This window comes from Palaemon carinicauda, chromosome 11 (assembly GCF_036898095.1).
Source record: "Palaemon carinicauda isolate YSFRI2023 chromosome 11, ASM3689809v2, whole genome shotgun sequence".
Taxonomy (NCBI): Eukaryota; Metazoa; Arthropoda; class Malacostraca; order Decapoda; family Palaemonidae; genus Palaemon; species Palaemon carinicauda.
In genome coordinates this window covers 74,545,319-74,557,818 of record NC_090735.1, presented here as the reverse complement: position 1 = coordinate 74,557,818, position 12,500 = coordinate 74,545,319, and the positions used below count along the sequence as shown (strand labels likewise).

The window sequence follows — 12,500 nt, the reverse complement described above, 5'->3', positions numbered from 1 at the left end:
GGTGTATGCGTAGGAAAAGGGAAAATGAATCGTAACCAGAGAGAAGGATCCAATGAAGTATTGTCTAGCCAGTCAAAGGACCCAATAATTCTCTAGCGGTAGTATCTCAATGGGTGACTGGTACCCTGGCCAACCTACTACCTTTTAATTGCGTTCCCATAATTATGGTCTGATTGTGTTTACTAATATTTTGGGTTTTTATTATGTTTGTTGTTTCGGATGGCTCTGCTGATTCTAAATTTGTTTCATCTCTCTTGGATTTTACCCTCATTTCCAATCTTTTCCTTATTAGGTTTTTGGTCGTTTTCTGATAGTTTTCCTTTATCTTCTTTGAGAAATTCTCCACCTATCTCTTATGATGATTCCTATTCAAATTTATTTAAATTACTGTCCATTTAATCATATAGCTGTGAATACCTATTTTGTATTGCTAAACAAAAACAGCAACAAATGCAGCGGTTTCTAGTCCACTATTGGATAAAGGATTCAGACATGTCTGGAGTTTAACTATTTTTTATCACCATGCTAGTCACTGCAGATTGGTGATGGTGGAGACTAGTCTGACCGCTGACAGCAAACCAACCTATTATGGTCGGCCCACACTAGTGCAACTTTACTGATGACGACGATAAACGATTCCTTTCACCACGTTAAGTTATCCCCACTCACACACACAAGCACACACACATATACTGTATATATATATATATATATATATATATATATATATATATATATATATATATATATATATATATATATATATTTATATAAATGAATTTAGATAAGATATATATATATATATATATATATATATATATATATATATATATATATATATATATATATATATATATACATATATATATATATAATTATATATATATATATATATATATATATATATATATATATATATATATATATATATATATATATATATATATATATATGTGTGTGTGTGTGTGTGTGTGTGTGTGTGTGTTAGTGTACCGGAAACATAAAAAAGACTGCTAAATACTTAGATAGATAACCACACATACGCCATACGCACAGATTTAACCCTTCTTAAACCCTTCCACTTTCCTACCTACAACACGCTAGTTTGTTGCTTACTGGCAAAGAATGCTTCAGCTAAATTGCTACCATCATCTGTAATGACTTTATTTCAACAAGCAGTGGGAGCTTGTTTAATAATAATTGGTAACAGCATTTGGATAGCTTAGATAGAAGTAAGATAAGAGAAATAACGAATACTACCTCTGCTGGGAGGTATAACATAATGGCCTATAAGTGGGAGATTACTATGTCGTCTTTATATTGGTCACACTCAGTTGACACAAAAGGATTTATGACTGGCCAACATCACCCTTATTGCGATTACTGTTTGGTACCCTTTACAGTGAGGCATTTGATGACTGAATGCACCAATTTTAGCGCCTTAAGAAATATATATCTGTTAGAGGCTTAAATTGTGGATGGTAGGTTTATTTGTGCTAAGATTCTTGAGCAGGATGTGTTGTATTAAACAAGCAGTATCTTTTAGATTTATTTCAGAGGCTGGACTATAGAAAGCTTTTTAACTCTCAAAAGGACATCACTTTTATGTTTCTAAATTTAATTTCCTTTTATTCTTTATTTGTAACAAATGATATTGGCGTCAATGACCTTCAATCCCAGAATGCTAGAAAACTTAAAATCAATGAATCAATGAAAATGCTCCCATGATGCGACTCTTTTTTCATCTTCTGAATATAGGCCTGAGGTTGCTGAATCCATCGACAGAACTATTTCTATTGATCGATTTTTATTATTATTTCTTGCTGAGATTCAACCCTAGTTGGAAAAGTAGGATGGTATAAGCCCAAATGCTCCATCTGAGAGAAATATCGAAGAGAGGAAAGGAAATAAGGAAACAGACAGAATAGTATGTCTGAGTGTACCATCAAGCAAGAGAACTCTAACCAAAGATAGTGGAAGTCCATGATACAGAAGCTTTGGTACTAACCAATACCAGCGAACAATGGTTTGATTCTGGAGTGTCCTTCTCCTGGAAGAGTTGCTTACCATAACTAAAGTGTTCTTTCTACCCTTACCGAGAGGAAAGTGACCATAGAAAAGTTACATTGTAGTTAACCCATTGAGGGAGCATTTTAAAAGTCTATAGTATTAGTACTAGCTAAGCTACAACTCTAGTTGAAAAAAAGAATGCTATAAGCTCTAGGGCCCCAACATGGAAAATAACCCATTGAGAAGAGGAAATAAGAAAATAAATAAACAATATGAGAGGTAGAATATAAATCACCTTAAGATCAGTAATAACATTATAATAGAAGTCTCATGTATAAACTATGAAAAGAGACTTATGTTAGCAAGTTAAACATTAATTCCGGTTATGTAAGTGTTATCAGATTTATGAAGAAAGAGGAGCAGATGTAAAGAATAGGCCAGAATATTTGACGTCTTTGAAGGCAGAGGAAAAATGAGCCATGATCAAAGAGAATTCCAATGTACTATCTGGCCAGTCATAGAACCCAATAACACTCTAGCGGTAGTATCTCAATGGGTGGCTGGTGCTGATATTTGTTACGAAGTCAAACGTTTGGAAGAATCAGTAAATCTTACGCAGGTCTCTCTCAGTTACCTTGGACAGACCATCACTCTCAGTAGGGAACAAACTCTCTTTCATGGCTTAATTAGGCTCAACAATGAACAATTGCCTCTAAGCAGTGGTGACCATTTGACCTTAAACAAATCAGCGGTAAAGAAAGAAAGAAATTCTGAAGAAGGCCAAACCATTACCATTTGCTTTTATTTCTTTTCATAATTTAAGAGTACATTTTTTTCAACCTTGTGATTCTTTTACAAGTAATAATACAAGGCACGAGAAATTAATGTTTTCTGAGACTCTTGTATTCAAACCTCTTGCCTCTCTATTGAATGATGATGAATTAGAAAAAAATCGAGGTAAGGTAGTGTTATCGAGAAGGCAATGCCATATATATATATATATATATATATATATATATATATATATATATATATATATATATATATATATATATATGTGTGTGTGTATATATATATATATATATATATATATATATATATATATATATATATATATATACATACAGTATATATATATATATATATATATATATATATATATATATATATATATATATATATATATATACAGTATATATATATATATATATATATATATATATATATATATATATATATATATATATATATATATATATATATATATATATATATATATATATATATATATATATATATATATATATATATATATATATATATATATATATATATATACATAAACTTTTGAGCGCAGGAATAATCCGGCGAATCGGCTATATTCGCATTTACAAACAATTGGTGCGATTTGTCAACAAAAGCGCTTAGGAAATGCGGGCCTGCATCTGGTACTCCCAATATAACATGTTCTGTGCTTTTTTTTTTTTTTTTTTTTTGCAGTGAGAGAGGATATTATTGACAGTATCCTTTTTATTGTTTAATAAAAGAAGTTGATAATACGCACGAGGAGAGATGCAAATGTGCTAGTTATAGCAAGAGGAATGTTGATAATATAAACACACCTAGATGGGTAATGTAATGTAATAACAGCATTATTGATAAGAAAATTATTATTATTATTATTATTATTATTATTATTATTATTATTATTATTATTATTATTATTATTATTATTATTACTGATAATTAAGCTGCAACCCTAGTGTGAATAGCAGGATGTTATAAATCCGAGGGCTTCAACAGGGCAAAATAGCCCAGTGAAGAAAGGATACAAGAAAATAAATAAATTCCTTGAGAAGTAATGAATAATAGCAATGATAAAAACGAGTGTGATGTACGTAACAAAACGCAGTTAAATATCGATTTTTATTAAGTTTTATACTTTAATATTCCCAGATACCGTGATAATAAATTAAGAGATTTCTTCGCAGAAACATACCGCAAAGATCTTCTTTGATATTTCTCTAACGGATTGATAAAAGGAAAAATATTGTGCATCTATATATATATATATATATATATATATATATATATATATATATATATATATATATATATATATATATATATATATATATATATATATATATATATGTATATATACATATATGTATGTATATATAATATATATATATATATATATATATATATATATATATATATATATATATATATATATATATATATATATATATGCTTGCGTATGTGTAGGAGTAGAAGTGAAATGATTGACAATATATAATTGGTGATTTTGATTAAGAAAGTGTTTCATCAGGATAAATTTTACTAAATCTGTTCTAATTTGGATGATATGTAATCAAATTGTTTATCAATATAAAGTAACAAAGTTCATGGTGATCGGATATAAATAAAAATAAGGTGACTGTATTTGCAAATGTTAACTTGGATAAGCTGAAAGTTCTATAGCTAAAAAATTAGATTTTGAATGTGTACGCTTAAGCAGAATCTTGACAGCTCAACACTGGACTTCTAAATGTTAAGCCTGCGTGGTTGAAGGATTGCACTGTCTGTGTAAGTTTATTAAGTTTTCAAGTATAAAGGTTAATTCAGCTCCCGAACACAAAGAAGGACTATTTCTATTCTCATTATTACAAGAAGTAAATAAAGCTTCTAACTAATAAGGCTCAAAGGTCACTTATGAATGGAGGGGAACAATTACCAGCAGATCAAACATACTGTATACTCGTATAATTAACATCCAAGTTAAGACCTGAAAGGATCAGGAACGGATGGTAATAACTTACGTTGGCTATTTTATCAAATTCTTACGTCAATTTCTGCAGATCTTCGTCACTGATAATGATTGTACTATTCGTAGATATCGGCCAATGCAAACTCAAAGGAATTTATACAATAGGTTGAAAGTAAAGTGTTCCCACACTTTCATTCATGATTGTCTTAGATATAATAGACGTTTCCGTATGTTATTATTCACCATATTGGGCTATTTAATCGATCCGATTTTATAGGAACTTAATAAAATTTGGTTAAGAATACACAAAAACAGGTATTACAGAAAAATGGTTGAATTTCCATAGAAAAGATAAACACAAATTATATGAATATTTAAAGTAGGCATAGATTTATCAAAAATAGCATGATAAAATCTGACCAAGATCATAAAGTAAGAAAATTCATTAACAAAAGCAAAAAAAAAAAAAAAAAAAAAGACTAGACGTGGGCACTCAGTAAAGAGTATGCCTACGCCACGCCAAGAAGTCTTATTTTGTAATAACTGCACTGGGTATTGGACTTCGATGCATTTTTTTCAAAGTCTATTGAATTAGACCTTGGGTTATACCACACATGTCCATCAGGGTTCGTTGAAATTGTTTCAGTAGTTTTAGCGTAATGTAGTTCACAATCAAAAGATAAACTAACAAAATATTTGACATTTACTTAACATCGCGATTATTTTCAAAGAACTGCTGCTCACTTATACTTTCATGTACTTTATCCAAAATGTTACAGATTTATCCTTGGGTCACAACCAACTTGCCAACCAAGTTTGGACAAAATCGGCAAAGTAGCTTTTGTGTAAATTTTCCTATAAACAAACAAATAAATAAACTAAAAAACAGACAACAGGGGTGAATACATACCATTCGCAAAATCTTCGATTTTGGTGAAGGCAATAAAAAGCTATGATACTTAGTCTGCGAAATCATAATTGGTAAAGGCCTGCACAAGTACCATGAAATTCAGGGTCAAACAAGGAACGGTCATGTCATTGTGACAAGGCACTGGGTAGCATAGCACCGTCAGTGTGAAGGGGGCGAGCAGCGAACACACGCACAAGTTCCCTTCGGTTTTTATTCTTGTGTGGTGCCATTATGAACTACCACAAATGGAGCACCCTTCTCTCATCGGAATCATCCAGGAATTATGGTAACTATCTGAAAAACTCGTAGATATATTTAATTGATTTTACCCAATACCTTATAGACCGTAATTGAAAAAAAAAAATATGTGATGAGTTACAGAAAAACATTTATCAACATGTATTTACTTGCTTGATTGGACAATAAAAAGGCAGCATTTTTCCTTCATTTGTAATGATGATACCGGATTAAAACTGTTTAAATTCGTTAATGCCACATATCGACGAAATGTTTTGAAATTAGTTTTGTCATTACTTATAAGCATTATTGATAGAAAATAATTCAGCAGGGGGTTTCAAAATTTCGGAGGAACCATCAAGTTGAATGAGAATATTTTGAGTTACTTTGATAGAATTCTTTAATCAGTCTGTTATGTACATACAAAAATCATACCATGTATTGGTCGTGTGGATTGCGGTGGTTTTGTAAGAATGAAAGCGCAAGAAACAACTTTCAAGTCATGAAGACCGTGAGGCTGAAGATTTCAAACACACCCCTATTACAAACAAATATACACATCATATATACACACACACACACACACACACACACACACACACACACACACATATATATATATATATATATATATATATATATATATATATATATATATATATATATATACATATATATATATATATATATATATATATATATATATATATATATATATATATATATATATATATACACACAGTATATATATATATATATATATATATATATATATATATATATATATATATATATATATATATATATGTGTGTGTGTGTGTGTGTGTGTGTGTGTGTGTGTTTACAAAGCTAGTTTAGTGTAGAGTAAATATGTTAATCATGAATTTTAATCATGTTTTCATATATGCATTGAAGATGTGAATAGTCAGTTCTTAAGATGAGTTCCTCTCATGTAGGTAAAAGTTTGTTATGTAAATTAAGTAAGACTTTTGTCATTAATTTCATTGTATTTTTCATTCAAGTCAGTATATGTAAATTTATGTTATTTTTAAGAATTAACTTTTTATTTCTCGTACTTTGCTATAAAGTCTTACGTAATCTGTTAAGGCATGTTATATGATACATAAGAGATATGAACAAGAGCTCATGTAAATGTTTTTTATATTTTTATGAGGTATTGCGTCATGTTTGTGAGGAAGTACGCAATTCTTATGTGCCACGTGCTTTGGAAGGTTCTCGAGAACCCTAGTGTTATATTTTGTCTTTTTTTTTCTTATTTCGAGGACAAAGGTAGGTGGAGCTAGCTGAGAGAGAGCCTTGTCGTTGAGCGTTGGTACGTTTCTGAGAGAGTAATCTCTGTCAATCTTTATGCCCTTAGGCCAATCCCCCAAGCTTCCAGATCTCGGACCTAAAATCTTCTAGAAGTAGCTAATTCATATATAAGCGCCCCCAGGGATGAGTGGAGTCAGAAGAGAAACAGCCTTCCTGTGAAAGAGCCTAAGTGGCCTCCTCTCTCTCTCTAGTGTGTCCTCTCCAAAGTGATTCTGTGCCCTAACGTGAAACATGTGTTGAAATGATACGAAAAATGAAAAAGGGGATTTTGAATTTATTGTGCTGTGGTGACTGTTAGTATTGTGAAAATTTTTGTAACTGGCCATGCCCAAATAAATATGTGAAGTTAGTAAGTTTATCAGTTCATTAAGAGTTTAGGCATTAGAGTGTAATTATTTATTTTGTCTTAGTCTAAGGTTTTTTTCAGATTTAATATTTCAAGTCAAGTGAATCTATAATTTTCAGTGTAATTATTTGTTTTGTTATCTAAGGTTTTATGCAGATTTAATATTTCAAGAAAGGGATTATATAATTTTCAGAGAGTAAAAAATTTTGTCTTAATCTAAGTTTCATTCAGACTTAATATTTTGAGTGATTTATTTTTTATGTAAATTCTTTCAAAGTGTTGTAATTTATATAGAATATATTTAATTTTGTAAAAAGTGTATTACTCACTCATATCCTATTATGAATCGAAGTAAGAGGTGGTTTTGAATAATTCTTAAGAATAATTACCCAGTTTTGTTTTGAGTGTTCTTAAGAGACCTTTGGATATTCAGTTATATAACTGTCCCGGAGCTTGGGTATCAATATTTTTCAGTGTAACAGATTTAATGTAAAAATAAACAGGTAAGTTTGAATTGAGAGGTTGTATAGTTTGCAAGCTTTAATATGTATAATATTATTTTTTAGATTCCCAGACACGAGACCATCATATGATATATTTTTTGGTGCCCAGACCCTTTGGATTGAACGTTTCTGTTTTGAATATTGGTGATAACAGGGCTGTATTTTGATTAAAGGTTTGAATAGTACAGTGTTGATAGGATTTTATGTATTGTTAGTATATATTTCTTTTTGGAGAGGTGCTAAATATTGAAAAGTAAAAGATGGCATAGTTTAATATCCAAGAGTGTTTGAATAACCCAAATGTTCAGGAAGTTTCAGAAACTAATGTAACTAAAGCTCTATTTTAAAAACATTTGTTGGTCATGCAACGAGTAGAATGATTAAGGCCCAAATCAAATGTCTATCCTCAGAAGCGTTAATAAAATCGGGAAATTTGACGGAAGAAAATATTGTAGCAGCTCGTGAACTGTTGGAAGATGCTGAGGAAGAATTTGTAGCGAAGCAAGGACCATTTGATCCACAAACTGAAGGCATGAAAGCAGATAAGGATATAGAGGCTGAGATTCAACGAATTGCATCGAAGGAGAATTTGCTTAAGTTGAAGATAATGGCAGAACAAGAAGAAAGAAAGAGAAAACCGGAAAAAATGGAAGCAAGGCGAAGAAGAAAAAGAAGAAGCCAGAGAAGTTACAAGACATGTGAGGGGAATGGAAGAAAAAGAGAGAGAAAGAAAAGAAAAGGAGAAGGAAGAGGCAAGAGAGATTTCACGACATGCGAGAGAGTTGGAGCTGTTGAACGCCTGTGCGAAGTCCGTAACGCAGACGGAGGCAACACCTGCTATGCACAATCCCGTGTTTAATGTGGGGGATGCCCAGAGGTTAATTCCAAGGTCCACAGAAGAGGCTTGAGACGAGTTCTTCAATTATTTTCAAACGGTTCCCTAGACGATGAAATGGCCAAAAGATAAATGGTTTCTGTTATTGCATAGTGTACTGTTTTGGAAAGGACGCAGTGCTTACTTGTCCTTATCTCAGGACCAGAGGAAGCAGTATCAAGAAGTGAAAAGGAGCGTGCTGCAAGTATATAAATGACCCCTGAATATTATAATGAGAGGTTCCGAAGTTTGAGGAATGACGAGAAAATTACTTTCCTGGATTACACTTATAAGGTATGCCGATCTTTTAAGAGATGGATAGAGGCTGCGAAAGTGAGGGAGATGGCTGATTTAGAAGAATTGTTCGTACTAGAACAATTCTAACGAGGAATTCCTGAATATATTTGAACGTACTTGAGAGTGAGAGAGATGAAGAAACTTGATAAAGCCGTTTCACTGAGTGAAGATTATAATATTATCAGTCGTAAACCCTCCTTGGGTATGAAGTTCCAATAGTCATTCCGACCAAGTGTCAAGTATTCGCCGAACCATGGAAACCAGTTCAGTAATAACTATGTGAACAAGTTCAATAGTTACAGTGGAAGTACCAATGGTACTGTTCTTAAACCGAATGCGATAGTACCATAGCAACAATCGTCAAATCCTCCTCCTTGAAGTATCGTGAAAGACATGCAGAAGGTTAATATTGTCTGTTTTAAGTAAGGAATGTTGGTCGAACCAACTGAAAGCAGTCGCCCAAGTGATTAAGGATAATTCACAGAATACAAACAATCAGGAAAGAACAAAGAGGAAAATAAACAAGCTAGCATTTACACGACAAACAGGACAAACCCAAACAGCATGGATACCTTTAAACCATATATTAAAGAAGTTATGTTAGCAGCAATAGACAGGAGTGAGTGAACTCCGGTCAAGATATTGTGCAACACAGGTTGTAACCATAGCATGGTGATACGAGGAGTGCACAGTTTGGTGGAACAGTCTCTCACCGGAGACTCGGTTATTTTGAAGGGAATAGGAGGTGAAGAGGTTACCTCTATTTGCCATTTGAAACTGTCATGTGGGCTGGTGACAAGTAATTTTGATTTTGTGGTGAAGGATTGATTGGCTGTTAAAGGAGTAGATGTACTGTTGAATAATGAGGTTGGTGGAGCGCCGTTTGTGCCTTGCCCCATTGTAACGGAGAATCCATTGAAGTACTGACCTATGACTGAACTTGAGAAGGACTACTCATAACTGTTTCCTAGTTGTGTGACGAATAGAAGTATAACAAAGAAAGAGGTTGCTGAAGAAGAAAAAGAAATATAAGGACGATGAACTTGGAGGATTTGTTTTCTGAAGGAAAACGCCCGAATAAGCACAAGCGAAGAGGAACGACAGATGAGTGGACAAGGAGACAAAGAATAAATGGACCTGGACAAAATAGAAAACTCAGCATTAGAAATAGGACAAGTGAGTAGGAAAAAGCTGATAGGATTATACTGGAAGGATGCAATGTTAACAGAGTTATTATACCATATGATGGACGAGACGGAGGCACAGCAGTCTCCGACGTATTATTATTTTAAGGATGGGTTTCTCATGAAGAAGCATAGACCCGCTGATATCCCTGGAAATACCGAATGGGGGATATATCATCAGATATTAATTGCCTCACCATTGAGGAGACAGGTGATCACCGAAGTGCACAAGACGGGACATATGGGGATAAGGAAAACGATGGAAAAGATTATGAAACACTTTCTGGTTTGGCATGCATAAGGACGTGAGCCAGTTTTGCCGTGCATGTCCCGTATGATAAATGGCTGGAAAGCTAAACAAGTATTTCAAGAAAGTTCCCTTACACACGACAGAAGTGCAAGGAGAACCCTTCAGCAAGGTAATGATCAACATATTGGGACCTTTACTAAGGACGAAAAAAGGTCATGAATATATGTTAACCTTGATGTGTCCAGTGACAAGATACCCAGGAGCCATACAGGTTAGGAACATCAGTGCCAAAATAATAACTGAGAAGTTACTAGATTTTCTTTACTAAGTTTGGTACTCCGGAAATCATTCAAAGTGACCGAGGAACGAATTTCACGAAAAAAGGTCATGAGTATATGTTAACCTTGATGTGTCCAGTGACGAGATACCCAGGAGCCATACAGGTTAGAAACATCAGTGCCAAAATAATAACTGAGAAGTTACTAGATTTTTTTTACTAAGTTTGGTACTCCGCAAATCATTCAAAGTGACCGAGGAACGAATTTCACGTTGAAATTACTTTTAGGATGTAATGAAACTATTGGATATGAAACAGCAAATATCAACTGCTTATCATCCAGAGACCCAAGGTGCCTTAGGGAGGTTTCATCAACCTTTGAAAAGTATGTTCACGAAGTTCTGCAATGAAACAGGGAATGAATAGGACATCGGACTACCATTGACGTTATTCGAGGTACGTAATGCTTATCAAGAAAGCATAGGAGGTACCCCAAATGACATGTTATTTGGATGAGAAGTATGAGGACCGATTAAAATGTTAGCAGAAAAATGGAAGGACCAAGAGGGAACGGATGGAGAATATGTCAAGAATTAGAGGAAAAAGATCAGCTAGATAGGGAAACCTTCCCAAGAAAACCTTAAGACGAGTTAAGAAAAAATGGAGAAAAGATTCGAAATGAAAAGTAAGGACAGACAGTTTTCGGTAGAGCAACAGTTATTAGTTTTCCTGCCGATAAGGAGATTCCCACTCACCAAAAAGTTCCAAAGACCATTCAAGATTTTGGAGAAGATCAGTGACCTGACCTACGTTATCGAAACCCAAGGAAGAAGGAAAAGTCAGAGAAGATTACACGTTAACCTACTGAATCCTTACCTAAGCGAAAACGACACTGAAGCTTCACAGGTGTTTATGGTGCAAACCATTCCACTCACAGATGACAACGATGGATATGAGGTAGGGGTGGTAAGTGAAGTCAATAATTTGTCTATCATTCAGAAATTGGAAGAGAGATTAACTCATTTGAGCCAGGAGCAACAAGAGGAATTAAGTCAATTAATTAGAAGTTTCCCTGAAATTTTCTTGGACGTCCCAAAACGAACCAACCTGACAAAGCATGAGATACAGTTCAAAACAACGGAAAGACTATTTAAACAACACGCTTATCGACTGTCGCCGTATCACTGAGAAGTCATGAGAAAAGAAGTGGACTATTTGTTACAAAACCGATTAGCCGAACAAAGTTTTAGCCCTTACAGTTCTCCATGCTTGCTCGTGAAAAAAACGGATGGATGTTTCAAGATGTGTATAGACTACCGAAAGTTAAATTCGATTAGTGTGGCCGATAATTATCCATTGCCACTCATTGACCAATTACTCGACAATATCAGACAAGTTATGTTCGTCTCCAAGATCGACTTGTTAAAGGGCTATTTTCAAATTCCTTTGGAGGACAACGCAAAATTGTTATCAGCTTTTATAACCCTGTTTGGGTTATATCAATACA

The 12,500-nt window shown here is 33.3% G+C and overlaps 1 protein-coding gene across 1 annotated transcript in view; it reads left to right on the top strand.

Annotated features, from left to right (window-relative positions):
- Window positions 1–5,842: 5,842 nt before the first annotated feature.
- The window catches only part of LOC137649708 (solute carrier organic anion transporter family member 74D-like), a 69,029-nt gene continuing 62,371 nt past the window's right edge, over window positions 5,843–12,500 (top strand). The window contains exon 1 of the mRNA XM_068382667.1: window positions 5,843–5,979. The gene's annotated coding sequence lies outside the window, so the exon portion shown is untranslated. The remainder of the gene's footprint in view (window positions 5,980–12,500) is intronic.